We start from the raw sequence: 27,711 nt of genomic DNA, 5'->3' as shown, positions 1-27,711 counted from the left end.
TAAATAAATAAGAGGGAACCTTATATTTCTCCCCTCTCTGTAGGGCGCAAGAAGACTTTAATTCGGCCCAGGATACAACACCTAGTTTTTTACATAAAGAATATTCGATGATTGACTAGAACGATGCTGTGAGAAGGGATTTCATGCTGCACGTGTCTGATTACTCAGGGTTTGCAGGTTTTGTTTGAGTTGCAAGTCCAGACTGCTACGTCTGCCACGCCCTGGCCGCCTCATCTCCCTGATTAGACGTCATCGTGACGTCATGGGCGGGGGTGGATAATGACAATGGTCACGAGTTTCGCGTCGCGACAAACCGCCACTTCCGGCTCGCCTCGCTCAGACTTACGAGATATGTTCCGCCGTCCACTGTCCCCCCCAGCCATTTGGCAGACTGCTCTCTTCCTCTGTCTGACAGAGAACACCTTTTCGTTCGAGCAAACAAACGGGGGCTGTAATGCAGTCATAGATAATTTTCCTACCTCGGAATTTACCAATGATACTCGTATTTCTGCGAAACGTCTCCTCGGGTTCTTACAGGAACAGGACAATGATTGTATTTCCTAGATTTTTTGAGAAAGTACGATAATGCATATGCCAGATAAATTTGAAATGACAAAACCACAAATATGCTTTGTTACAGTGATGTCTTTTGAATAGTAAATTAAAAAGCTTTCCAGTCTGTCAAACAGAATTTCAATATAAAATATAACAGTATAACATACTTGTAAAAATACACACTATTAAACAAAGGATTTGTTCTACAAGAACATTCTTAGTTTCTATCGTTTACGTTGCGTAAACTTGTCAATTATTGAGTGTTTGGTCAAAATATGAACAAGTATTAACAAATAATGATTGTATTAGGATTCTACCTTCACCACACTTCTTTTAATGAAATACTTCTGTACTTACCTAATCTGTCGAAGTGTAATCCATTGTTTAAGACACAGTTTCCGGATTTCTTAACAAATCTTTCGAACAGATGACAGCTTTCCACTCGTAATGAAAATTAATATCAGTAGAAGCAGGGCTCTGGTCCCAAAATTCTTACAGCGGATACTTTAAGTCCCGAAGGTGGTTTTCCGTGGTTTCCCCACCAGGCAGATGCACAGGCTGTACCTTGATTAACGCCACGGCCGCTTCCTTCCCATTCCTAGCCCTTTCCTATTCCGTCGTCGCCATAAGACCTATTTGTGTCGATGCGATATAAAACAAATAATAATAATAATAATAATAATAATAATAATAATAATAATAATAATAATAATAATAAAGGCCGGGCAACACAATTCCCGGACGCCAGACCACTCTGGCGTTTACAATTAGTAGGTTACAGCTAGTTACAACAAACTTCCCTCAATTTGGCGTAATTCAGGCATGGAGAAGACATTTTATGATGGCAAAGAAGAAATCGATATTTCAGCGCACTAGTTTGAAAATCTACCGGGTTCGACAGCTGCAGTCGCTGAAGTGCGGCCAGTATCCAGTATTCGGGAGATAGTAGGTTCGAACCCCACTGTCGGCAGCCCTGAAAATGGTTTTCCGTGGTTTCCCATTTTCACATCAGGCAAATGCTGTTGCTGTACCTTAATTAAGGCCGCTTCCTTCCCACTCCTAGCCCTTCCTTTTCCCATTGTCGCGATAAGATCTATCTGTGTCGGTGCGACGTGAAACAACTAGCAAAAATAAAAAAATAAATTTGAAAATCATATTTTGCTTATGCAGTAGTTTCCAGCTATTTATTCAAAATCAATCCAAGGTGTCTCTCTTGATTTGCGATCGCACTTTTCGTTGGAAAAATCCTTGAATAATTGTTTTATGCTGCGGTACGGTGGTTTTGCAGCCGCGTATTCGTATATTTCTCAGTCTGAAATCAGTCAACTTGTGAGACATTTGAATGTATTAACATAAGACTGGTGACGTGAGGAACAAACAGTGATGACCTTAAATAATGTAAGGAATAGCTGATAATGTTATTCAGCTGAACCTTTGATGTTCCAAAATGATACGTAGCCTATGTTAACTGGAATGATATGTTTCAAATGGTGAAAGAAATTTCAAAATCAGTCCAGTACTTTCTGAGATTACCTATTACGTATACACAAACTCACAGTCTCTCTTTATATATTAGTATAGTTTTATGAGTATCAGGACCGAAGAGCTGTTGTCTATTTGCATGCCATCTTAAAGTCAGTGCTGTAGTCGAGGGTACACGCAAGTATACGCCGCTCGCCCTCTGCTCAACTCCATTCATCAGAGTATGTCTTCTGACAGTGTTGCCAGGTCTACAAATAAAGAATCGGTAGATTGTACGTAAAAATGTCGGGAGTTTTAAATGAAAATTTCGGTAATTTCTCGAGCAATGAAATGTCATAATATGTTATTATGAGAAAAATATACAATTTCACTCACCCGTACTGTCTGGTCATTATACTTCTTTTTCCTCTTCTTCTTCTCCCCACTTTTCCTGTAGATGTAGTTATTCATCAGGCGTAGAAATTGTGTGCCAATTTTGAAGTTGTAGCAGGGTGCAGATTTTATATTCTATATGCTGGTGGGGGATTTCCCTTGGAATGATGCAGTCAGGCATGAGTTTTGAGTCCAATGAGAGAGGAGAGATTACGTAATTCTAGCCTGAAATGAATGCTGGGAAGTACCTAACGAGTGATGTTATCGATAAAACGTCATGCAGTTAGACGAGAAAAGAGTTTTTATGCACAAATATATTATGTACCATTAATATTCATTTTCCTAAACTTTGGGTTAAAAGAAATTTCGGAAGATTTTTGTTTTTTCGGGTTTTCTGGTGTGTTGCAAAAAATCGGGAGATCTGCTGAAATTTCGGGAGACCTGGTAACAATACCTTCTGATTTCTTGCGTATATCTTCTACTTTGGCTTCTTTCCCTTTTCATTTAGCCATTCTGTCAGTTATTATTAACTCTCCAGCTACTCTTGTAATCGCGAACATCGAGGATCTGCCTATATAATGAGAACTGACCAACTCCACTTGACTGGTAGTAGAAAAGTGTGCCTGACATTATAAGCAAAATTCCATAACTTGATTGTGACCGGCAGTGGGAAAAATGAAGCTGAATACACTCCAACTGGATTCTGACTGGGAGCAGGCAAGGAGGCCGTACATTATAATGAAATCTCCCCAACTCGATTGTGATCAGCAGTAGGCAAGAGGCCAATCATATTTCATTAAAATTCTCCATCCCGGACTCTATATGAGGAACGGCGTATGGCGACCTCCCCGTGGTGTTTCTCGTGCAAGGTAAAGAGCCATGCAATTTGATTAAATCTTACAACGTGTAGACTACTTCATATATGATTCTGTATACAAGGTAGAATTCCGTAACGAAGCTCGGGCACGTCTGCTAGTATCAGTATAAAATGACTTTCTCGAATATTTTGTGATAACTGAGGCCATCTGTTTTTAGTTTCGACTCAGCTGATTTATAACTGTCAGGTTCTTCAGCCTACCTAAACTAAATTTGAATAAATAAATATTTATAAGATCTGACGACAAATGGATTGCCGAAATTTTTGATTTATGTAACAGCCACCCTAGAATTGTAATGTATGTGAAAGTACTGACCTTAAAATTGCGTAGGACCATCTGTTGTGTTGACCCCGCGGTCTAGGGTAACGTACCTGCACCTTACCCGGAAGCTCCGAGTTCGATTCCCGGCCATGTGAGGGAATTTTTAACCTGGATCGGAGGGCTGGTTCGAGGACCATTCACCCTACATAAGAACAATTTTAAAGAGCTATCTGACGATGAGATAGCGGCCCCTGTCTAGAAAGCCATGAATTACCTCCATTGGAGTTGTGCCTAACAACATTTGTACTAACTCGGGATGAGGACATAAGTTTACTTTAGTCCGCCTCCGCATTGTAACGGTTAGCACTACTAGCTGCTGGGACCGAGCTCGATAGCTGCAGTCGCTTAAGTGCGGCCAGTGTTCCGGTATTCGAGAGATACTGGGTTCAAACCCCACTGTCGGCAGCCCTGAAGATGGTTTTCCGTGGTTTCCCATTTCCACACCAGGAAAATGCTGGGGCTGTACCTTAATTAAGGCCACGACCGCTTCCTTCCTACTACTAGCCCTTTCGTCAGGATAAAAACAACTTGTAAAAAACTATCAGTTGCTGTCCACGGTGGCCCGGGTTCGATACGAGGTACTGCCAGAAATTTAAGAATGGCAGGAGTGCTGGTATGTGGTTAAATCGTACATGCAGCTCAACTCCATGGGGGGTGTACCTGAAAAGACCTGCACCACCTCGGGGTGAGGACATGACTTTACTTTGTACTTACGAAGGAATTCATCTACAGTCGGGGTGAGTGGCTCAGACGGTAGAGTACTGGCCTTCTGACCCCAGCTTGGCAGGTTCGATCCTGGCTCAGTCCGGTGGTATTTGGAGGCGCTCAAATACGTCAGCCTCGTGCTGATATATTTACTGGCACGTAAAATAACTCTTACGGGACTAAATTTTGGCACCTCAATGTCTTCTGAAACCGTAAAAATAGTCAGTGAGATGTAAAGCCAATAACAATAACATTAATACGAATTCATCAACGTACAACACACCAGCCTACCAACCACAACAGAAACACGAAATAGTGAATCAACCCTCAACATAAGGTTGGCGCCAAGAAGGATATCCATCTGTAACACTGGGCCAAATCCACAAGTGCCGACTCCAATGAACTGGGAAAATGTGAATAAGAATATTAACGTTTATATATGATCCATGCCAAACAGGACTAATTAAGTAAGTTGAGATAGTACAGCGAAAGGCTGCAAGATTCGTGTTTACTGATTTTATTTCTAGGAGTAGTGTGACAAGTATGATATAAAAACTTGGGTGGGAGACACTGGGGACTTGAAGGAAACGAACGCGGTTATAAGCCACGTATAATGCCTACAATAATAAGCCAGCTTGGGGAGAGTTGAACCCTTGACTAGAAAAGCCCTGTTGCACAAGTAAGTCCTATCACGCGCATAAAGTAAACAGTAAATAGCAGAAAATTAACTGTTGTAAATATTATTTTGTGAAGCCTCCGTGGCTCAGACGGCAGCCCGTCGGCCTCTTGACGCTGGATATCGTGGTTAAAATCCCGGTCACTCCATGTGAGATTTGTGCTGGACAAAGCGGAGGCGGGACAGATTTTTCTCCGGGTACTCTCCATTCTCATTTCATAGCATCCATCGGTCATTAATAAATCACTTTGGGAGTGGCGCCCCATCGTACTAATAGCCTATATATGATTCATTCATTACATCCCTGACCTGGTTGTAGGTTTTCATTTTTCAAATATTCTTTTTTAAATTGGGGATTTGATGATTGGAATGCATTACCTGCAATTGTCTTAGAGCATTTTCCCAAAAATGTAAGGTGCTTCAAGAACAGATTCCAGCATTCTATAAATTGTGTGCACATTTCTGTGATAGCGTCATATTTTAATATAACGCTCAACCCACTGTGCATTGTAGTATTAAGTCATCTGAATTATTTAAGGTAGGCCTATGTGTGAATTTGTATATGAACGTGTTGTAATGTTAAGCTAGTAGTAGCTCAACCTATAGTATTGTAAGCCATAGTGGTAAGCACTGGAAATACTTAGGTTGTATGTAAATTTGTATATGATGCTGGATTTAAAATGTTAAACTAGCAGTATTTATTATAATATTTTTCTTTCCATGCAATTGCATGTTATACTCTTGTTCTTGTGATTGTTCTTGGGTAAGTATGTTTTAACTTTACTTTATCTGGCGAGATGTAGTGTTTACAGTGCACTATGTCTTCTGGTAAGGGCCATTTAAAATTTGTTACTTCCTTTGACCTGTCTCAGTCTCATCCTTGGCTTTGACAGTATGAAAGTGACTGAGGTATGAGTGATGCTAATAATACCATTCCTTATGCAGCCAGTCCCTGCTATGAATGGTGTGAAAATACCACTCATAGGATCGGTTAGTGCATGTACTTCAGTGGGCTTGGCAGACTGATATGTAATAGCAACTTCTGATTCGGTGAGGAAAGTAACGGGGAACTACCTCCCTCCTCATTTCTCTAGCACGCCTCTTCAGTGACGCCTAGGCTATTTATGACAGCTGTTGGCGAAACTGTGGAGGATTCACAATTACGATGAACTTGTTAATAATAATAATAATAATAATAATAATAATTTACGAAGGAAGGGAAACAGTAAACCTTTGCATTTTCCGTAATGTTTCTGTGATATGACAAAGAAAAAATACAAGTAAAATGGTTGTGTTAAAAGAAAGGGAGTTAAATATTTAATTCGAAATGTTCACAGGTGCGCGTTCCTAACAGCACGGCGACAATAATTCATCTGCAGACTTTTGTTATGTTGCAGTGTTTTTTACTAGTGTTGTCTAAATATTGCAGATAGGTTAGAATAGATCGTATTTGATTTATACCGAGGAAGTAGCTGTACGGTTTGTGTTACTCAGCATTCAGCTTGCATTCGAAGATAGTAGGTTTGAACCCCACTGCTGGAGGCTCTGAAATTAGTTTTCCGTCGTTTCCCGTTTTCACACCAGGAAAATACAGCTACCTTAATTAAGGGCACGGTCGCTTCCTTCCCACTCCTAGGCCTTTCCTATCCCATCGTCGCCATAAGACCTATCTGTGTCGGTGTGACGTAAAGCAGATTATAAAACAATATATATATACACACACACATGCAGGCCATCCTGCAGTTTTTTAAAAACTTTGCAGGCGATATCAATAGAGCATCTTTCACCTGAAGAAATGTCCAACTCGTTGGCTGAATGGTCAGCGTACTGGCCTTCGGTTCAGAGGGTCCCGGGTTCGATTCCCGGCCGGGTCGGGGATTTTAACCTTAATTGGTTAATTCCAATGGCCCGGGGGCTGAGTGTTTGTGCTGTCACCAACATCCCTTCAACTCACACACCACACATAACACTATCCTCTACCACAATAACACGCAGTTACCTACAAATGGCAGATGCCGCCCACCCTCATCGGAGGGTCTGCCTTACAAGGGCTGCACTCGGCTAGAAATAGCCACACGAAATTATTATTACCTGAAGAAATATTCCAGGCTCATTCTACCTGAAATGCTGGTTAGACCTGCATTAAGTAGAAATTAGATTGATGTTTTCACGGCTAGTAATTGTATACATGATCATAAACTCTTGGGCTTATGCCACGTCAATAACACAAGGTAAAAACTCTTTACGTTTCGCAGAGAACTTTGCTCCGCGTCTTCAGAAGAAAATCTCGTCTGTTCACGAGAATTATTTATCTTATAATGAAAGCTTGGATGTAACCACGGCCGACTTGACGCGTCGCTCTAGTTAGTAGCGCAGCGAGGGATCCAGTCGGCCGTGATGTAACAATGTTTTACCATTGATCTATACACGGCCGACTTGATGCGTCGCACACAAAGCTAGGTTACGCAAGCCAACGAAAAAAAAAAAAATCGCCACAAATCTACTTACGCTGGCGTAGCAGGGGGAGAGGTGATACTCCCACGTGGCGCGTCCCAGCTGGCGGATAGAGGGGTCCTAACCGGCTTGCCGGCGGACTTGAGCGAGGTAAAATAGGTCTTGTGGACCAAACACACAACCCCCTGTGGGTTGGAGGTGCAGACGAAGAATACATCCACGGTATCCCCTGACTGTCGTAAGAAGCGACTAAAAGAGGCGACCACGGGATGATTGAATTAGAACCATGAGACTACTTGTAATTATTACCATCACGCGAGGAACACCATGGGTCGTCTTTAATTGCGAGTAGTACCGCTATGTTAGGTACACAATAGGTTTGTGATTAATAGCAACACAGGGCGAAACAGTATGGATTTTACAGTACCCGTGATTAGTACCACTATATGCGGAACACCGCGGGCTTTCATCACCTGTGATTAGTACCATTGTGAGAAACACCTAGGGACTGGGAGTTGCCTGTGATTGCGTATGTTCAGGCCTCAGCCCTAAGGCTGGTTGGATCCTCAACAGCTCCGCCATCAGCTGTCATAGATGGCCTAGGCAACACTGAAGAGGCGTACTAGGGAAATGAGGAGTGAGGTAGTTTCCCGTTGTTTTCTCACCGAGCCCGAAGTTGCTATTACATATCAATCTGCCTAGCACACAGAAATGTGTGCACCAACCGACCCTATGAACAACATTTTCACACCATTCATAACAGGGACTGGCTGCATAAGATAATGCATTTCTAGCATCGCTCAAACCTCAGTAACTTCAATTGTGTCAAAGCCAAGAATAAGACTGACAAAGCAATGAAAGTAAAACAATTTCTATAGACTATAGCATAAGACATAGTGCACTGTAAACAGTAGGTCCCGTCAGCAAATAGTACCACTATATGAGCGACACCTTAGGTCTGCGTTGCCTGTGGTTAGTACCCACTATATGAGGAACACCACGAGATAGTACGAGTCCCTGTGATTAGTACACCTATGTGAGGAACACCATGGGTTTGCGTTGCCTATGAATGGAGCCGTAATGTGAGACACACCATAGATCTGCGATACCTGAGCCTATTACATTACCTGTGAATAGTACCACAACGTGTGGAACACCGTAAGTCTACGTTACTTATGATTATTACCGCTACATGAGAAATACAATGGTTCATACTTTCCTAGTGATAAGTATCATTATGAGGGGCCGCTGATCTGGATTTTAGACCCCTTTAGACAACAAACATAATCGATTCAGGATTGTGCTTTGGAAGCAGCCCGTTGGTCAGTATACACTATTCTTTTAAAATAGCAAAGTGGGCATTGTGGGTCGAATCCTATGATTGTTTTAAGTTCATAATTATTGTCCATCGTCTCTTTTTTAATTATAGCCAGTAGAATAATTGTGGAATTATTTTTAAATTTCAATATTGTGAGCTGGATCCGCTAATTATTTTAAATTCATATTCATCCATTCATTCTTCATCACGTTTTGAATTCTGGTCAGTGGATGAGTTTTGGGCTTTTAAATTGTCATTACATTTCGTATCATCAGTGTCATTGGCCTAGATGTTAGGCCCCTTGAAACAACAACCATGATGTTGCCATTAATGCTTTCACGGCCCGTACTTATAGACATAATATAGGTTTTTGGGCTTATGCCGTGTCAAGAAAATAAGGTAAAATTATTTACGTTTCGCAGAGAACTATGCTCTGCGTCATCAGAGGAAAATCTCGACTATCGTAGAGGAAGGCTTCTAAAACAATGAGCTTTGAATTTAGACGTTACCCAATAGAAGTGGAAATGGTACGTTCATTCGCCACCCGATGGCTCCTGGGACGCGGTACAGCGCTAGCATTCGAAGCGGGAGCTGACTGAATCATCAGAGTAAGTCTGAGAGGGTCACATAACATAACAGGCGTACGCACATATGAAGGTATGACATTGACACAAGTCTGGAATGAAACATCTGGCGATGAGGAACATACGAATTTGGAAAACACCGACACGAAATAACAATAGTGAAGCGACAGGGAAGAAAACTACCCACGTAAATCCTTAATGGCAGGCAACCAGGTATTACTTAATTGATAACCAGTGTCCCTATTGAAACTTTTAGGATTTCTACGCATTTCCATAGTTTCTCGTATAATCCTGGACCTGTAGTGTCTTGTGTGAGTAAGAGCTCGAGCATCTTGGAACATGACATCATGACCCAACGATAGAGCGTGCTCAGCTATTGCTGATTGGTCTGGCTGGTTGAGGCGAATGTTACGTTCCCGTTCCTTGATACGAGTATCAAAGAACCGGCATGTTTGGCCAATGTATACCTTACAGGGTAAGGTAAGCATTACTCTGCCCGAAGGCAGGTCCGAACCTCCGCAGAGGTGTTCCTGAGCCGGAGTTTACGTACGGTAGGGTGGCCAGTTCCTTTCCGCTCCTCCATTCCCTTACCATCCACCAACAGCGCGTGGCAACCCACCCAACTCCTGACCACGCCCAATATTGTTTAACTTCGGAGATCTCACGGGATCCGGTGTTTCAACACGGCTAAGGCCGTTGGCTATACCTTACAGCAAGTACAGGGAATTTCTTATACCCCAGGATGTAAAATTGGGGACAATTAGTCCTTCGTTTTACCCAGACTGTGAGCAATTTTAGTGGAGGTGCCAAACACTGTTTTTATATTGTGTTTGCGACGGACCTTGGCAATTCGATCTGTGGTGCTATGAATGTAAGGCAGGTAGGCACTTACCTTCACTTCTTTCTTCTGTGAGCTTTTCTTGGTCGTTCCTCTGGGATGCAGGGCTATATGAATCTGCAAATCGCTGAAACTATTACCCTTGAACGTGACTTTGAATGTGTCCATCTCCACCTGGATGTTTGATGGCTCGCAAATTCGTCTCGCCCTCTGGGTGAGTGTCGTGAGAATGCCTTGATTTTATGGTGGATGGTGGTGAGAATCTGCATAAAAATAGCGATTTGCCTGGGTAGGCTTACGATAGACGGTATGTCCCAAGAAACCATCTGGTTTCTTTCTTACTAGAACATCCAATAAAGGAAGAAAGGAAGGTATCCGTCCGACTCCATCTCCATAGTGATTTAATTGAAGGATGTTGCTGATTTAGGTGGTTTAGAAATAGATGAATTTTGTCAGGACCTCCTGTCCAGACCACAAACGTCGTCCTTGTCCGACCGCACACTGTCGGATGTGACAAGCAAAAGCCCAAATGCGGTTTTTATTGATACCTCAAAAAGTAACTGTCTGATTTTAAAAATACTTACATATTTGAACTTGTACGCAGTTGAACTTTTAGGCCAGCTGTATGTATTCGTGTCGTTCCATTTAAAATTTAGAGTTAGTATCAATATGTCGGTTATTAATCACCCTAATGAAAATATGTAGCACATTATTTTACAAGCACCTGGGTAACATTTACGAATATGAAAACAGAATACCGATATCTTTAATGGTTTAGACGTTATTTCCGTGTATCATCTTAGGTGAATAACACTGTATAGTTTCTTTACATGATCTTTTCACCGTTCCAACATTTGAAAGATAACAAAAAAATATTTTCACATTTCTTGACCTCCCATCAATTCAAAAACACGATTAGTTTCCAAGAAATCATTTTTTTTTAAATATTACGGCTGAGAAAGGTTAATTTATTTAAATGTTATTCAAATACTGAGTTCATTTGAGAAATGCACTAGGATTTTGTGGTCTCAACTTAATGGGATACTTAAGATGATAATACTACGAAAGCTTGTACCTTATAGTAAGAGTAAACGGATATACGACACGTCATAAATCGTAGTCTTCATTACAACAAATGCATGCCTGTCACTGTGCTTATTCTGAGAATTCTGACTACCGGAACAGTGAAGAAATTGTACTTCCATTTCACTCGAACATCGCCGAGGTGCATTTTTTTCATCAGGAGGGGGAAGGAAATAAGCGTGAAAAATCCACATGGATGTTTATATGTTCCTGTGGAGACAATTTACGCGTCCTTTAAGCTCAAATATTCGTTGCTAATAGACTATGTTACGAAGTCATTGCAGGTGCTGTGATTACCCATTCCCATAATCAGTGACAAAAATGCATCTAATTTATAGAATATTCATCAAATGTCAAAAATATGCACTTTGCAAAATTGAACAATCCTTTTGCTTCTGTGAACCTCAGTTTTACATTTTTAAAGGGAGACGGGTAATATAATACATAAATGAGAAAACGCGAAGGTGAACTTTCTTATAGAACAGAAACTGTGTTATTACTAGGGCTCGGAAGTTGAAAATCTATAAACTGCCTAAAAATTAACTAAAATATCCACAAATATCTAGAATCTGGCAAAAAGTACGCACAAATTCGATCCAAATTCATTAATAACTTTAACTGAATATTTAATGAAGGTATGAGGTGTTTAAAAATGAAAAATTCTAGTGACATGCAACATACAGTACAAACACATGAGTGAAATACTTCTTTCAGGTCGATGATCACTCGTTCAAATATGCAATGAGGAAGCAATGTGATTATAGTTGCGTCAAATTTGTGATACGCTCTACAATCAAATATGGTTAGAATTACTCATATACTCAAGTAAGCTAAGCTAACGTCACCCGAATCCTCTACTCAGCATATACAGTTATTATAACTCAAATGTTGTTGAAATATCACGTAAACTCACTAGCACTGTAACTTGATGTTAAGGATCTGAAGTTTGCCTAATTCACAACCCCTCACAATGTAAAACAACTCACTCATCACGCTTATATGTTCGGCAGACGCTGCCAATTTGTTATTATTATATGTGAACCACTATTTTCTTTTATAAATTCACTTTTCAACTCTATAGTCGTAATTTCGACTACGCTTCCACAGTACTTCACTGTATTTGACTAATCTAATTGCACAACACATATTCATTACACATATAGAAAATAGGTGAGATACTACGCAGGTCACTGTAGGTGGATAATTCCTGGTTCACTAACTTCGATGATTACACCACAGTACAGAATATCGTAAATATACGAATTCTTCACAATCTGTGGCACGTCAATAATTAATGCACTCAAATAACAATTTAAGCAGTATTTCCACCACTTATATCTTACAAACGTGGCACTACAACACACATGAAAATGTTGCACCACTTCGCTGACGACACGTCAGAATAGTCCGAGAGCACAGTAGATAATGATAAAATAGTCATCAACCCAACTTCTTTTATGCTGAAGACGGATAAAATCGAGGGTGGGAGTTAACCACGCCTAGTTGTCGGAAATCGCTCCGGTAATAACCGTTTGTCGGTGTTGATTTGCATATCGAAAGATAGCTCTGACCTATATATTACTGATCGAGTCTTATTCTCGTAGGATCGGAGGTTTGATCATATCCATCAAAGCGTCACCTAGCACTTGTGCAATGGTTGACTCTACGTTTTGGCGTAATTCAACATAGGCTCACCTCGCCAGACTCATGACGACGTTCCGTAATTCTCCGCACCGATCCAGATCACGTAATCAATGATATGTTGAGTAATTGGAATATGTTTTGCTGTCATAATTAATTAAAAATTCTCTGATTATGACGAGCTCTTGTTTATGAATATTGGGTGCGTATGTCAAAAGTCACGTGATTAATATTATTATTCTTATAGTCGAAAATTTTGAAACAAGTGAAGGTTTTTCGCTGGCATCACTGAATACACCAACAAATATTTAGGGAATTACGTCTCCCTAGGTTGACGCGACTTAATAAGTACAGCCTACTAGTTGTCACATGATTTTTGCCTCTTCCAACCCACTCCCACAAGAGAGAGAGAGAGAGAGAGACATTCTAACTGCTGGCTAGCGCATGGCTCGCTTTCGTCATTACGCGCAAAGAGACTTTCGTCCTCCGAAGCAGTAGCGCGTCGTTCGTGTCCCGTGTAACGCTAGAGTCTTCTAGTTATGCGACTAATCATCATAGCATGATGCGGGAAACGGCATATTATTATTACAGGGCGTCACGATATGCTATCTGCAGTACCGTGAACGGTCACAGTAGTAAGATGTTACGTGACAATCTTTACGAACATTGAAGACGAATCGCTCGCAGGCATTCTGAATACGCTGGATTTTGCTATTATATTTCTCTGAGATATCGCTGTAAATTGCAGCGCTGTAATCTAAAATAGGATATACCAATGTTTGGATCAACATCTTTCTCACCGAAAAAGGAAGTAATGGCAAGTTTCTTCGAAACTGATTCAATATGCCAGACACTTTCTTGACCGAATGCTTGGCATGAAAGGTCTAGGACATAGTGTTATCTATTGGAATACCTAATTCTTAACATATTCCTGATACTTGACTACAGAACCGTTTACAATTACTGGAGGAATGTACCTGTTGAAAATATTTGATACATTTCGTCGATATCCTAGAAAAATAGATAAGGTTTTCATTTACTAGTAAATTATGACAATGATGTAGTCTTTCTGTATCTAGATTTATTTTACTAATACTTTCGTCAACACCATTCACAGGAAAATTGTAATAGATCTGTAAATTATCGGCGTGCATATGATACCTCGTGCGGCGTAAAACTCCCGGCAGATCGTTTATATACAGTGAAAACAAAAGGGGACCCAACAAGGAACCCTGAGGGATGCCAGAATGTACAGTAGACCTTTTAGAGAAATTTTGTTTGCCAAATACTATACGCTGAGACCTCCCTTTCAAGAACGCTTCAAACCAAGACAGAGCTGATGGAGATATGCCCATTGTATGTAACTTAATTTAGTCAGAAGGAGGTGATGATGAACTCTTGTCAAGTGCCTTTCTATCCATCGCAAACTTGATATCATCGGTGACTTTGAGAAGTGCCGTCGTAGTGCTATGGCCTGTTCGAAAACCAGTTTGAAACGTGTTAATAATAGAATGAGTATTTAAATACGAAGCGAGTTCTTGGTAAACAATCCTTTCTAATCCTTTACCTGATATTGACAAAATACTGATTGGTCTGAAATCATCAAATTTTTGAGGAGAAGGAACTTCAGGAACAGATCAGATATTGGAAATTTTCCATACAGCTAGAAAGACTCTTGATTGTAAATAGGAATTATACAGGTGAGCTATGGCCATTCATTAGGAGGGAATGTGAGATACCATCTGGTCCAACAGCCTTGTTATTCATGTTCTTAAATACTTTGACTACATCCTCTGGGTAAATGTACGAAAGGTGAAAGAGATCACGCTGAGGTTCAGTTGCGTTCATGTAACTATGAATAATTTCGGATGTTCTGCGAGAATTGTTCACTGGTGAAATTTTAAGGAAATAATCGTTTTGCAATTGTACAGATATGCATGAGGAAGTAAGTTGTGAACATTTCTTAGCAATACCTAGTGATTTTATAGTTCCCCATAGAGCAGACGGTGTTGATCTCTTACTGAACCACGAATGCATGTGTTTGACTTCGGCATCTCGGATCGCGAGTTTGGTTTTATTACGCAAGATGCGAAAGGTTTCAAAATCTTCAGGCTTCCTGGTTTTGATGTGCTTTCATTTTGCCTTGTACCGCGCAGAGATTAATTTCTTAATTGTAGACGTTATCCACGGATTAGGCGGGTGTTTGGCTCGAATTACTTTTAATGGGGCATGCAGCCCCAGCATTGGCCTGATGTGTAAAGGGTGAAAAGAGGAAATCACGGAAAACCATCCTCAGGACTGCCGACAGTGTGGTTCGAACCCACTATCTCCCGCATGCAAGCTCACAGCTGCGCTACTCTAACCGCACGGCCAACTCGCCCGGTGATCGTCAGCTCTTAGTGAGCAGCTCTCCGTCACACCACCAACTAGCGGCAACACCAGCTTGCTGAACACAGTGCCCTCCTACACCACAGGTAACACTAATTTAACCGAGGGCAAGATTGTGACCTTGGTGCAAGGTATAGTGGGGAACTTACTACAAAATAGGGACTTCCTTCAACCCTTGGTAACAGTTCTTGCACAAAAAAGTTTGTGAAGAACTAAAATAAACAAAAGACTTCAATTCTAAATTTATCAACGATTTAAGAAATGAGTTAAAAGCTCGTGAAAATGAAATTCTGGAGTTAAAGTCTTTATTAAATCATAAAATGGACGAAATTGAACAATACCAAAAGCGAAATAGTATTCGGATTTTTGGGTTGCACGAAGAATCTGGTGAGGATACAATTCACTTAGTGCTCAATGTGGCCCAAAAATTGAAGGTTCCCTTAAGCGTGGAAGATATTGACCGCTCGCATAGGTTTGGAGCCCCTAGGCCTGGGAAGTCAAGGACTATATGTAAATTTGTCTCCTAGACCACGAGATTAGCAGTTTTCCGTGCGAACAGGCTGTTACGTGGATCCAAGGTGACGATTCGTGAAGATCTTACCTCCAGCAGACATCACCTTTTCAAACAGGCAATCTCCATCTTCGGCGAAAAGCATGTGTGGACTATTGATGGCACAATTATCGTACTACAAGTGGGTGTTTTACACCGTATGAAAAATACTGCTGAACTTAAAAAGATCTCTCCTTGTTGAAGTTAAATTAGTATGTTCTATTCAGTATTCTATTCTTTACTTTCGCTTCACGTAATCTGAAACTGCATGTAATGTTATTAAGACCTATAATTGATTATTAATTTTCTGGAATTTTGTAACCATCACAATTCATGCATGTCTTCCAAACTTAAGTCTTCTGAAATTCACGAAATCATTGAAGATCTATCCCTTTGATCTGAAAATAATTCACTTAAATGCACAGTCGTTAGTTGATAAGGTACATTTCGATGAGTTTTTTGACTGCTTTGTTGATTGAAATATTAATGTTATTGCTGTGAGACATTTTTCAAGGAGTCCATACCGAACTCAGACATTAACATTCCCAGCTTTAATTTATAGTAACGATAGACTGGGCAAGAGAGGAGGTGGAGGAGTAGCTGTGTACGTGAAGAGCAACATAAAATGTAAAATAGTTCACTCCTCCCCCGGTGCAAAATATTGTCGTAAGCCAGAGTATATTTTACTCGCACTTGAATTAGTTGTGGGTAAAGTATTATTTTCATGCATCTACTGTCCTCCCAAAATTGGTTTCATGGAGTCGTTTGTAGAGGCGATGTATAATCTTTTCATTATAAATATGTTATTCTTGCAGGTGATATGAATGGGCATTTTGGATCAGGGTCCTCGGAAACTGTAGTAATCGATGATGCACTTGACTCATGCAATTTGACTAGAATACCATTTGATGTCACATGCCACACTGCATATTGTCATTCTAATCTCAATACCATAGAATCACATTGTAATGATACCCTTCTCAAATTTGGGCAGACCCCAGCGAGTGGATTTTCTGGACACGATATGCTATATGCTGTCTTCTCGATATCAACACCCAAATATGAAAGATAATGGATCACATTTAGAGATTTTCGTAGTCTTAATCCTGAAGATTTTCGAAAATACGTAATTTCAGCTCCCTGGTATGAAGTATTTTCTCAGCGTAATATCGATGATAAAGTCACCGAAATTTTTAGTTTAATTTCCGCGTTGTAAGACACTCCACTCGCTGGGGTCTGCCCAAATTTGAGAAGGGTATCATTACAATGTGATTCTATGGTATTGAGATTAGAATGACAATATGCAGTGTGGCATGTGATATCAAATGGTATTCTAGTCAAATTGCATGAGTCAAGTGCATCATCGATTACTACAGTTTCCGAGGACCCTGATCCAAAATGCCCATTCATATCACCTGCAAGAATAACATATTTATAATGAAAAGATTATACATCGCCTCTACAAACGACTCCATGAAACCAATTTTGGGAGGACAGTAGATGCATGAAAATAATACTTTACCCACAACTAATTCAAGTGCGAGTAAAATATACTCTGGCTTACGACAATATTTTGCACGGGGGGAGGAGTGAACTATTTTACATTTTATGTTGCTCTTCACGTACACAGCTACTCCTCCACCTCCTCTCTTGCCCAGTCTATCGTTACTATAAATTAAAGCCGGGAATGTTAATGTCTGAGTTCGGTATGGACTCCTTGAAAAATGTCTCACAGCAATAACATTAATATTTCAATCAACAAAGCAGTCAAAAAACTCATCGAAATGTACCTTATCAACTAACGACTGTGCATTTAAGTGAATTATTTTCAGATCAAAGGGATAGATCTTCAATGATTTCGTGAATTTCAGAAGACTTAAGTTTGGAAGACATGCATGAATTGTGATGGTTACAAAATTCCAGAAAATTAATAATCAATTATAGGTCTTAATAACATTACATGCAGTTTCAGATTACGTGAAGCGAAAGTAAAGAATAGAATACTGAATAGAACATACTAATTTAACTTCAACAAGGAGAGATCTTTTTAAGTTCAGCAGTATTTTTCATACGGTGTAAAACACCCACTTGTAGTACGATAATTGTGCCATCAGAAGTCCACACATGCTTTTCGCCGAAGATGGAGATTGCCTGTTTGAAAAGGTGATGTCTGCTGGAGGTAAGATCTTCACGAATCGTCACCTTGGATCCACGTAACAGCCTGTTCGCACGGAAAACTGCTAATCTCTTGGTGTAGGAGACAAATTTACATATAGTCCTTGACTTCCCAGACCCAGGGGCTCTTCTCAGCCGTTATTCTTGGTTTCCTAGACCGGGAGTACCATCTCACCGTCAGATAGCTCCTCAATTGTAATCGCGTAGGCTGAGTGGACTTCGAACTAGCCCTCAGATACAGGTAAAAATCTCTGACCTGGCAAGGAATCGAACCCGGAGCCTCCTGGTAAGAGGCAGGCACGCTACCTCTATACCGCGGGGCCGGAAAAAGGAGCAATAAGCCAAAAACCACCGAAAAAGACAAAAAGAAGAAATAAAACCCAGCATATTCGGGACTACAATGACATAGAATGAAGATATATTAATTTGGGCCTCGTCTACGACACTCGAGAAAACAAGGATTCTTCCTCAACTTCCAAGCCTTAGTTATTACATTATTGCTCGAACTACTGTATAAAAATATAACTTAAACTCTTATCAAGTTAAATATTAGACTATAACATAACTGTAAAAGCATATTATTAAACAAGTAATACACTGACTGACAGAGCAAATGCAACACCAAGAAGGAGTAGTTCGAAAGGGATGAAAGTTGGGAAAAAAACAGAGACGGCACGGACGAATAATTGATGTTTATTTCAAACCGATATGCAGGTTACACAATGCGCACGGCATCGACTCAGTAGGATGTAGGACCACCGCGAGCGGCGATGCACGCAGAAACACGTCGAGGTACAGAGTCAATAAGAGTGCGGATGGTGTCCTGAGGGATGGTTCTCCATTCTCTGTCAACCATTTGCCACAGTTGGTCGTCCGTACGAGGCTGGGGCAGAGTTTGCAAACGGCGTCCAATGAGATCCCACACGTGTTCGATTGGTGAGAGATCCGGAGAGTACGCTGGCCACGGAAGCATCTGTACACCTCGTAGAGCCTGTTGGGAGATGCGAGCAGTGTGTGGGCGGGCATTATCCTGCTGAAACAGAGCATTGGGCAGCCCCTGAAGGTACGGGAGTGCCACCGGCCGCAGCACATGCTGCACGTAGCGGTGGGCATTTAACGTGCCTTGAATACGCACTAGAGGTGACGTGGAATCATACGCAATAGCGCCCCAAACCATGATGCCGCGTTGTCTAGCGGTAGGGCGCTCCACAGTTACTGCCGGATTTGACCTTTCTCCACGCCGACGCCACACTCGTCTGCGGTGACTATCACTGACAGAACAGAAGCGTGACTCATCGGAGAACACGACGTTCCGCCATTCCCTCATCCAAGTCGCTCTAGCCCGGCACCATGCCAGGCGTGCACGTCTATGCTGTGGAGTCAATGGTAGTCTTCTGAGCGGACGTCGGGAGTGCAGGCCTCCTTCAACCAATCGACGGGAAATTGTTCTGGTCGATATTGGAACAGCCAGGGTGTCTTGCACATGCTGAAGAATGGCGGTTGACGTGGCGTGCGGGCCTGCCACCGCTTGGCGGCGGATGCACCGATCCTCGCGTGCTGACGTCACTCGGGCTGCGCCTGGACCCCTCGCACGTGCCACATGTCCCTACGCCAACCATCTTCGCCACAGGCGCTGCACTGTGGACACATCCCTATGGGTATCGGCTGCGATTTGACGAAGCGACCAACCTGCCCTTCTCAGCCCGATCACCATACCCCTCGTAAAGTCGTCTGTCTGCTGGAAATGCCTCCGTTGACGGCGGCCTGGCATTCTTAGCTATACACGTGTCCTTTGGCACACGACAACACGTTCTACAATGACTGTCGGCTGAGAAATCACGGTACGAAGTGGGCCATTCGCCAACGCCGTGTCCCATTTATCGTTCGCTACGTGCGCAGCACAGCGGCGCATTTCACATCATGAGCATACCTCAGTGACGTCAGTCTACCCTGCAATTGGCATAAAGTTCTGAACACTCCTTCTTGGTGTTGCATTTGCTCTGTCAGTCAGTGTACATAATAGTGTGTATTGTTATTCCCTGTGTGTTCGACAGACTGGAAATCTGGAAAGTATGGAATTCAAAAGGACAAATTGGGGCAAATATTAATTTGTGGGAAGGGGGGTTAGGGATTGGAATAACTTACCAAGGGAGATGTTCAATAAATTTCCAACTTCTTTGAAGTCATTTAAGAAAAGGCTAGGAAAACAGCAGATAGGGAGTCTGCCACCTGGGCAACTGCCCTAAATGCAGGTCAGTATTGTTTGATTGATTAATTGATATTCATTGTATGGCTTCCTTCTCAATAAACTGTATATGACAGCAATACATGAAACAAACACACTACAGTATTTAAAGTAGAGCATACAGGCAGAGTACTTGTGCTTTACGCTGATTAAAACGAAAAAATAATTTTGAATTTTCCGCACAATCATACACCATTCGGTTATAGACCTACAGGGTGTATCCGTGATGATGTTATAAACTTTCAGGGGATGATGGAGGACGGTAAATAGATCAATTCAAGATAAGGAGCCGTAGTCCGGAAACGATCATTCAAAAATTACCTGCACAAGATTTACAAGCTGCTCCATTTACAACAAATGTTGGAAATGGCATCCCTTGCGTCATTGCTGGCATGCCTAAAAATTAAAAAAAAAGATCCATAAAATGACGGCAAAAGTCCAATAAAATGATCCAAAAACTGTAAGGCATAAATCGTAAATGAAATTTTACAGTCAATTTACTAATCGAGTTGGTATAGCCTTTATTTATGTTATAGACATTATAATACGTATCCAACAGAACAATCTTCACACAAATCGGTTAACTTGTATGCTCCATTATTAGTTCCGTGACTTTACTTGACACATAGCGATTCCTAATGAGAGTAAGCTACAGTAGTAAACAAACACTTTGTTGAAAGAGTGAAAATGAAAACGAAAATCCACAGCCTGTTTTCAGTCATTCGACCGGGTCAGGAATGGAATGAATGAAACCCCCATCTAGCGGAAGGGATAGGAACTATGCTTGCAGCCGAAACCTGTCGCACTCCTCTGGGGCAAATGGCAGATGAAATGAAATGGAAATGGAGAGTGTTGCTGGAATGAAAGATGACAGGGGAAATCGGAGTACCTGGAGAAAAACCTGTCTCGCCTCCGCTTTGTTCAGCACAAATTTCGCATGGAATGACCGGGGTTTGAACCACGGAACCCAGCGGTGTGAGACCGGCGCGCTGCCACCTGAGCCACGGAGGCTCGTTGAAAGAATGAAATTCTTGACATTTTTTTTCCCTTTTCAGCAGTTGTGTTATGTTTAGATTAATAACTGTCAGTATATATTGTTATGGATATGTTGGTTATAGTTGTAATTACATTAGTAGTGAACACTGAAAGAGTTACCGCTTGAGAGTAGCAGCAACATGTGGTGGGCATGAGGTTACGTTCTATCCAACGTTCATGTCATCATCATCATCATCATCATCATCATCATCATCATCTGTTTATCCTCCAGGTTCGGCTTTTCCCTCGGACTCAGCGAGGGATCCCACCTCTACCGCCTCAAGGGCAGTGTCCTGGAGCTTCATACTCTTGGTCGGGGGATACAACTGGGGAGTATGACCAGTACCGCGCCCAGGCGGCCTCACCTGCTATGGTGAACAGGGGCCTTGTGGAGGGATGGGAAGATTGGAAGGGATAGGCAAGGATGAGGGAAGGAAGCGGCCGTGGCCCTAAGTTAGGTACCATCCCGGCATTCGCCTGGAGGTGAAGTGGGAACCACGGAAAACCACTTCCAGGATGGCTGAGGTGGGAATCGAACCCACCTCTACTCAGTTGACCTACCGAGGCTGAGTGGACCCCGTTCTAGCCCTCGTACCACTTTTCACATTTCGTGGCAGAGCCGGGAATCAAACCCGGACCTCCGGGGGTGGCAGCTAATCACGCTAACCACTACATCACAGAGGCGGATGTTTATGTTATCACTCTTTTATTCTGTTCGTGCGAGTAGTGAGAAGTTATGGCTCTCCTGTGATCAGATATTTTGTATATATAGGGTCTCTCATAAAAACTAAGAAGAAACGCACGGTGTTTGTACTCTGAGCTACGGCAACGGCAACGGACTCCCTGCTTTAAGAGTGTAAGATATATACAATCTTATATGAAATCTTACCTTATAAATTATGCCGGAAGTGTCGTCCTTCCTGGGCATTATGTCTGGTAACCACAATCTGGCTGACGCGAGTGAGTTCTGCCACTGTAAAGTTTCTGATTTCATTCATAATATTTTCTTTAAGTTTCTCCAATGTGTAAGGATTTGTTCGATACACTTTTTTCTTTTTTACCCCAGAAGTAAAACTCACACACTGTTAGATCTGGAGAACGAGAGGGAAAAAGACCAGCACTGATCACTCTGTAAACACTTCAGAGATTGTAGGAAGGGAATGTCTTGCTGTATGAGCAAGGGCTGAATCTTGTTGAAACTACCCAGCGAAATTTCTTCTTCCGTTAACTGATGGAATAATGGCATCAAAATGTCATCTTGGTACCTCTCCGCATTTACTATCGTCGCGGAAAAGCAGGCCAAATTATTCATCTTGCACTAAGGGCTCAGCAAACACCGATCTTCCTGTCATAATGAGTGATTTCATGAACACCATTAGGATTGTCTGCACACCAATAGCGAGAGTTTTGACTGTTCACAGGAGCGTTAACATGAAAGCAGAACTTTTACATACGAAACTACGGTGTTGCAATGTTAACAGCTGAGATTCAGAATGGTGACTGATGCTTGCCAGTTCGAACACGTCCAGGCTGTTTGCAAGGTCAAGAACTATGCGCTCAACTCCATTACTGCAGCTTACGTAACGGAGAGTAAAACCACTGCTTCGACGGTCTTAGTTTGTACATTTAAATATAATGACAATATATACGGAACATAACATACCCTCAAAGTGTGGATGTACCTTGTAATGATATTCATTTTTTGCTAAAATCCATTTTCGTCCTTCTAACGTCAATGTCAACTTTAAAAAAATCCTAAATACTAACAGATCCGTATGGAGTTTAACCAGGAAGTAGTCGTAGTAAATCTAAAGTCTTTTACCATTAATATGAACTGCACTTTCCCTATTTTATTATGATATTTATATGTGGGATCACATAAAGGCTTAATTTTGAATCGTTTACACAATCCTGAAAGTAAATGAATAACATTTTTCATAAAATGAATGCATAGAATTGTAGCACTATGTCTAAAATTTTATTATTTGTGCCGATGACCTAGATGTTAGATCCCCTTTAAGCAACAAGCATAATCAATCTTCTATTACCGCTTTTCCAACACCTGTGGGGTCACGGGTGCGAACTGTGTCACACGAGTGAATTTGACCTTGTTTTACGGCCGGATGCCCTTTCTGGTGCCAATCCTATGTGAGAGATGTAATCGCTATTGCGTGTTTCTGTGGTGGTTTGGTGTATTGTCTGAATGTGAAGAGGAGAAACACAAACATCCCGTCTCTGAGCCAGAAAAATAAACAGACACGATTAAAATCCTCGAGCCGGCCGGAAATCGAACCCGGGGCACTCTCAAACGAAGGCCTCAACACTAACCATTCAGCGAAGCATTCGGACAGTTCTATATCTTTTTTTCTACAATTTGTCTTCAGTCGCGCCGACAGAGACAGGTCTAATAATGCCATCGGCTTTACGTGCCACTAACTACTTTTGCGGTTTTTGGAGACGCCGAGGTGCTGGGATTTAGTCCCGTAGGAGTTCTTTTACTTGCCAGTAAATCTACAAGGCTGTTGTATTTGAGCACCTTCGAATACCACAGAACTGAGCCAGGTTCGAACCTACTAATTGGGCTCAGAAGGACAGAGCCTCAACCGTCTGAGCCACTCGCTCCGGCCATATAGGTCTTGCGGTGACTGTGGGATAGGAAAGGGCTAGGAGTGTGAAGGAAGCGGTCGTGGCCTTAATTAAGGCATCACCAGGATTTTTCTGGTGTGAAAATGGGAAATGACGGAAAACCACCTCCAGGGCTGCCGAAAGTGGGGCTCGAACCCACTATCTCCCGAATGCAAGCTCACAGCTGCGTGCCATTAACCGAACGGCCAACTCGCTTGGTGCTACGTCTTTTTAACGTAGCTAAAAATCTGAAATGTGAAAATTGAAGTCAGAGTACGAAAACGTGTTTTTGAAATGTCATGAAAATGATACAGTAAAATTCAAAATTACATAATTACATACGTACAGTACATATATTATCATTATAGACTGTTATTCCTTTCAACGTTCAGTCTGCACGGCTCTGTGAATTTACTAAACGTCGCCACAATCCTCTAATTGCAACTAGTGCTGTGGCCTCATTTCTATACCTCTTATCCGTAAACTGAGTCTAACCATCGTCGTCTTGGCCTACCTCTACTACTCTTACCCTCCATAACATAATCCATTATTCTCCTAGGTAACCTATCCTCCTCCATTTGCCTCACATGAGCCCACCACCGAAGCCGGTTTATGCGTACAGCTTCATCCATCGAGTTCATTCCTAAACGGGACTTTACCTCCTCATTCCGAGTACCCTCCTGTCATTGTTCCCACCTGTTTGTATCAGCAATCATTCTCGCTACTTTCATGTCTGTTACTTCTAACTTATGAATATGATATCCTGAGTCCACCCAGCTTTCGCTCCCGTAAAGCAAAGTTGGTCTTAAAACAGACCGATGTAAAGATAGTTTCGCCTAGGAGCTGACTTCCGTCTTACAGAATACTGTTGATCGCAACTGCGAGCTCACTGCGTTAGCTTTACTACACCTTCATTCAATCTCACTATATTACCACCCTGGGAGAACACACAACCTAAATGTTTGAAATTATCGACCTGTTCTATTTTTGTATCACCAATTTGACATTTAATTCTGTTGAATTCCTTACCTACTGACATCCTTTTAGTCTTCGAAAGGCTAATTTTCATACCATACTCATTGCACCTATCTTCAAGTTCCAAGACATCAGACTGCAGGCTTTCGGCACAATCTGCCATTACGACCAAGTCGTCAGCATAGGCCAGACTGCTTACTACATTTCTTCGTAACTGAATCCCTACCTGCCATTTTACACCTTTCAGCAGATGATCCATGTAAACTAAAAACATCAAAGGTGAAAGATTATAACCTTGTCTAACCTCTGTAAGTACCCTGAACCAAGAACTCATTCTGCCGCCGATTCTCGCTGAAGCTCAATTGTCTACATAAATGCCTTTGATTGATTTTAATAATCTACCCTTAATTCCATAGTCCCCTAGTATGACGAACATCTTTTCCCTTGGTACCCTGTCATATGCTTTCTCTAGATCTACGAAACATAAACACAACTCCCTATTCCTCTCGTAATATTTTTTAATTACCTGGCGCATACTGAAAATCTGATCCTGGCAGCCACTCTGTGGTCTGAAACCGCACTGGTTTTCATCCAACTTCTTCTCAACGACTGATCGCACCCTCCCTTCCAAGATGCCTGTGAATATCACACTAATCAATGAGATACCTCGATAGTTGTTGCAATCCTTCCTGTTCCCTTGCTTATAGATAAGTGCAATTACTGCTTTTGTCCAATCTGTTGGTATGTTGCCAACATTCCATGCTAATCTTACTACTCTATGAAGCCATTTCATCCCTGCCTTCCCACTATATTTCACCATTTCGGGTCTAATTTCATCTATTCCCGCTGCTTTATGGAAATGGAAGTTTATTTACCATCCTTTCCACTTCCTCAAGTGTAATTTCACCAACACCATTTTCCTCCTCCCCATGAGCTTGACTGTTCACGACACCACCAGGAAGATTTCCCTTTACGTTGATAAGATGTTCAAATTATTCCCTACACCTCTCCAGTGACTCCCTGGGATCTATTATGTGTTCACCTGAATTACTCAAAATACTGTTCATTTCCTTCTTCCCTCCCTTCCTAAGATTCTTTATTACTGTCCAGAAAGGTTTCCCTGCTGCTTAACCTAGCCTTTCCAGGTTATTACCAAAATCTTCCCACGACTTCTTTTTGGGTTCAACAACTATTTGTTTTGCTCTGTTTGTTTCATCTACGTACAAATCCCTGTCTGCCTCAGCCCTTGTTTGGAGACATTTCTGTTAAGCCTTCCTTTTACGTTTACAAGCTGCTCTCACTTCATCATTTCACCAAGATGTTCGCCTTTTCCTATCTTTACACACAGTTGTTCCTAGGCATTCCCTTACTGTTTATACTACAGCATCCCTGTATGCCACCCATTCAGTTTATATATCCTAAACCTGCTTACTATCTACTGTTCGAAACTTCTCACTAATCATATCCATGTACTTCTGTCTAATTTCCTCGTTCTGGAGATTTTCTACCCTTATTCGTTCGCAGACAGATTTCACTTCCTCTACCCTAGGCCTAGAGATACTTAATTCACTACAGATCAGATAGTGGTCTGTATCATCGAAAAATCCCCGGTAAACTCGTACATTCATGACAGATTTCCTGAGATGGAAGTCAGTTAAGATTTAGTCTGTTATGGATCTGGTACCCTTAGCCTCCCATGTGTAGCGGTGAATAGCCTTATGCTTGAAGAATGTATTCGTAACAGCTAAACCCATACTAGCACAGAAGTCCAGCAAACGCTTCCCATTCCCATTAGCTTCCATATCTTCCCCACATTTACCAATCACCCTTTCGTATCCTTCAGTTCTATTTCCAACTCTCGCATTGAAATCGCCCATTAGAACTATTCTATCCTTGCTATTGACCCTGACCGCGATGTCACTCAATGCTTCATAAAACTTGTCAACTTCATCCTCATCTGCACCCTCACATGGTGAATACACTGAGACAATTCTCGTCGTAATTCCTCCAACTGCCAAATCTACCCACATTATTCGCTCATTTACGTGCCTAACAGAAACTATGTTGCATGCAATGGTATTCCTGATAAACAGCCCTACCCCAGACTCTGCCCTTCCTTTTCTAACACCCGTCAAGTATACGTTATAATCTCCTATCGCTTCCTCGTTATCTCCCCTTACCCGAATATCACTTACTCGTAGCACGTCCAGATGCATCGTCTTTGCAGACTCAGCCAGTTCTACTTTCTTTCTTCCATAAGCCCCATTAATATTGATAGCTCTCCATCGAATCCAATTTCGTTCGCCAAGTTGTTTCCAAGGAGTCCCTCGCCTGTCAATTGGGAGTGGGACTCCGTTACTCCCAAAGGTCCGAGGCTTGCTTAAAATGTTCTGAGCTCGGTAAATTCATGAATCAGGATTCTACCCTACTTGCACATAGTCCAAGTGAGGATCTCTCCTTTAACGGTCTATGGACCAGCGGTGAATTGTATAGTCCTAGCCGCCCGAGCACAAGGAGGGCCATGACACAGAATATGTCCTAGATGCCCACTCCCATTCCATAGCAACTGGTATCCCGACTCTCAGGACCACTTACTAGGCCACTCAGCCGTTGCCATGGTTCACGAACTAGGAGGTGACTACAATAACCCACACCATGAACCATATTAAACCAAATTTAAAAGGAGAAATTTAAGAACATTCTGGGCATGAATACATTCTTACATGATAGAAATTCCGCTGGGATTTCTGTCTCAGACCTCCCTAAATTTTGTAAATTGGCAAATTATTGGTCTCCTCTACCAAAGGTTGT

This window comes from Anabrus simplex, chromosome 1, assembly GCF_040414725.1.
Source record: "Anabrus simplex isolate iqAnaSimp1 chromosome 1, ASM4041472v1, whole genome shotgun sequence".
NCBI classification, from domain to species: domain Eukaryota; kingdom Metazoa; phylum Arthropoda; class Insecta; order Orthoptera; family Tettigoniidae; genus Anabrus; species Anabrus simplex.
The sequence above is the reverse complement of the archived record's forward strand: the minus strand, read 5'-3'. Positions refer to the sequence as shown.